The sequence below is a fragment of the Cyphomyrmex costatus genome, unplaced genomic scaffold (assembly GCF_001594065.2).
Source record: "Cyphomyrmex costatus isolate MS0001 unplaced genomic scaffold, Ccosl1.0 scaffold2454, whole genome shotgun sequence".
NCBI classification, from domain to species: domain Eukaryota; kingdom Metazoa; phylum Arthropoda; class Insecta; order Hymenoptera; family Formicidae; genus Cyphomyrmex; species Cyphomyrmex costatus.
Window position 1 is genome coordinate 16,354 of NW_017276537.1, and position 3,749 is coordinate 20,102.

Sequence of the window (3,749 nt, forward strand, 5' to 3'; positions counted from 1 at the left end):
CACACACACACACACACACACACACACACACACACACACACACTACTTGCGATACACACCGCGCCGATTGCGCTTCACATCTCAACCAACACGCATGCACGCACGCACGCACGCACGCACGCACGCACGCACGCACGCACGCACGCCCGCTCTGCATTATAAGATAAACACCGCGCCCCTTGCGCTACGCACACACACAAATACACGTACATACACACGCACGCACACACACTCATGATATAATAAGAAAGGTATATCAAGTAGGTGGAAGCGCAGCAGGCGACCAATAGCAGCTTGTAGTTTTTCCGATTTGATTCATTGTGGGGAGAACTGAAGAAGAGCAGAATAAATCGACTTTCGACTTTACAATCGATTGTCACTGTTTCGATTTTCCACTGTATGTAAACAAAGATGTCGGCATAAATAAAAAGTAAATAATAATAATAATATTTAAATATTTATTGTAATAAGGCTCAACGAATTTAAAACTAATATGAGAATAGGGCTACGATTCATTAAAATCTTTAATTCTATTAATTCTATTAATTCTAATATATTGCGAAGAATATCACGTAATGTTGGCGTTTCGTCCCGGCTTCCAATACTGGACTCATCAGTAAGGTATTGTAATGGAAGCCTACCTTAGACGCCTGTTTTAGTTAGTAAATCGAGATTCTATATATACAGATATACGCGTATCAAAGCACTTGCGAGAATCTTAGCGAATATCTATAGACCTCTGATGGCGGGTCGACGTAGTAATATTCTTCGCAATATATTATTCAAAGTGATATATGTATATGTATTCCCTTCCCACCCCCCTCCACCAACTTGCGCGCCGAACAATCGTCGGTCTTGAAACGCAACTCTATCTGAAAATTCCCCCCAAATTGCGCGCCGAAATATCTTCGGTCTTTAAACGCAACTCTAAACTGAAATAACGTCCCCTTAATATACTTGAAATTTAAACGCATTGATTTGCCCGCGTAAATTAAATATTAATTGTAATAAGGCTCAACAAATTTAAAACTAATAATATGAGAATAGGGCTACGAGCCTGAGATTCATTAAAATCTTTAATTCTATTAATTCTAATATATTGCGAAGAATATCACGTAATGTTGGCGTTTCGTCCCGGCTTCCAATACTGGACTCATCAGTAAGGTATTGTAATGGAAGCCTACCTTAGACGCCTGTTTTAGTTATTAAATCGAGATTCTATATATACAGATATACGCGTATCAAAGCACTTGCGAGAATCTTAGCGAATATCTATAGACCTCTGATGGCGGGTCGACGTAGTAATATTCTTCGCAATATATTATTTAAAGTGATATACGTATATCTGTATATATAGAATCTCGATTTAATAACTAAAACAGGCGTCTAAGGTAGGCTTCCATTACAGTACCTTACTGATGAGTCCAGTATTGGAAGCCGGGACGAAACGCCAACATTACGTGATATTCTTCACAATATATTAGAATTAATAGAATTAATAGAATTAAAGATTTTAATGAATCTAAGGCTCGTAGCCCTATTCTCATATTAATAATATTTAAAATAAATTAAGAAAAAATATTACAATTCATCTGACATATAATAAGGTAAATGATCATAATTAAAATGAAAAACGAAATAGAAACAATTATAATAAAATTGTGTTATTTGTAATTAATCCTCGATTAATACTTTTAAACAAATAAAAAAAAAGGGAATGAAAAAAAAAATTCAACCTGGAATGGCTTGAACCACGCTCGTAGTTGAACGTTCGGCGAACCAATCTATCGGACCACTTAGCCACAAAGGACTACGACTTAAATTATTTCGAAAATCGCATATGTACTTCAGACGATAGTCATTTGTTTTAATCGTATTAACATTTCACGATTTGAAATTTCCGCCTTTAAAATCTACAAGCTGGGATTGGTCGATGAAGTCTCCCACTTCTCTAGATGCGCCTTGATTTACCTCTCTTATTATACCATGCACACACTCGCTGATATACGTTGCGACCGTCTCGGCGCTAAGCCGTTTCTTTTGCTTCATTCCAGTAGAATATAAGCTGTTTTGGCGAATCTAATAAAGCGAATTGTTGTTGTTATCATACACCTGTCTGAGACTTTACTTGCCTTGCATTCTCCCACCGATCGAACCTCTTTCGAATCCTCGGACTAATATTCCGACGAGCTAACGCCGTGCAAGTCGAAAGTTAGGTAGTTACATATATATAGATACGGTTTGGAAAATACATTATATTACACGTGTAAGGCGGGGAGAAGGGGATCGAACTAACCGCCAAAGTTGTAAAGGAGATGGCGTCTCCTCAAAGGTAAGTCGTGATCCACAAACACGACAATACGTCGTAAAAAGGACAAACTGGATCGTGCCACAAATGTCAGGAAGGATTACCGATAACCTCTGGATATCTTAGGTCAACGGACTATAAAGAACTCTCGTACGGGTTCACACAAACAGGCTTTATTCACTGACAAAGCGAATGTTGTCGCTACGACTCTCTTTTTACAAGTGTAGTTTTCTTGCTCTTCTCTCGCGGGCTGCGCGTACGCACGCGCATGACCGGTACTCTCGACCAATCCTAGCGGACGTATACAAAACTGCCTATCACAGACTATCACGTGGTCTGAAGGACCTATCAACATCTTTGGACATCTGCGCAACCGTATTACATGACTGCAACGGCTTAAACCTAGAGACCCTAAAAAGAGAGACTCGCCAACTCGTCACGTGACTATGGGTGATTCTGATTGGCATGGATTGCACATCTGCGTTCCATGAACATGTACCATAACCTATTCTAATAGAATACGCGTACAGGACAGATGATACATATGTTGCTGTCAGCTTGTGTTGCTTACTGACTAGTAAGTTAATTTATCACATCTATGTAAAATTTTGAGAAAGGTAATGTACATATCATATATCACGATAAGTTTCGAATTAATAAACGCTTCATAGTTACCAAAATAAGAGAGTAATACGAAAGTTAGAGATACCTATTTCATTAATAATGTAATTCTCTTGTAGGTTTTGATTTTATATATTTTGGAGATGCCACATATATGTTGTGCAGCGAAATGTTTCAATAAATCCAGTGATGGATATATATTATTCAGATTTCCCAAGGAAGATCAATATCGGAAAGCATGGATAGATGCTGTTTTTGGCGAGAATGCAAGATCCATAAATAATCTGAGATTGTGCGAAGTGAGTGTTCATCGTAAGAATGCTATGCATTCGAATAAAAATAGTTTAAAAAGTGCTTCTCCATTTAATGCTTTCCTCATTTCAGGTACACTTTGGACGATTAGATATATTGGTGGTAGGTCGCCGGAAAGAAGTAAAAAAAGGTGCGATCCCATCACGTTTTTGTCATTGTCCCTCAGAAAATATTTGTAAATCGCAAGCAAGAATAGATAAATTTGTAACATTTTTCATGATACGGTTAGTTACAGGAGCTACGTATTTACTGAAATACAACAACGCTCACATGTATCAACTGCTTGACAAATATGACTATCAGACATTCTTCTTATTTTAACATTATGCACATTAACTTCATCTTTCTTCCGCTTTCTTGTTTGGGATTTACAAAAATTCTCAGAGGGACAATGACAAAAACGTGATGGGATTGCACCTTTTTTTACTTCTTTCCGGCGACCTACCACCAATATATCTAATGGCTGAAAGTGTACCTGAAATAAGAAACCCTAACAGCACAAATGTCG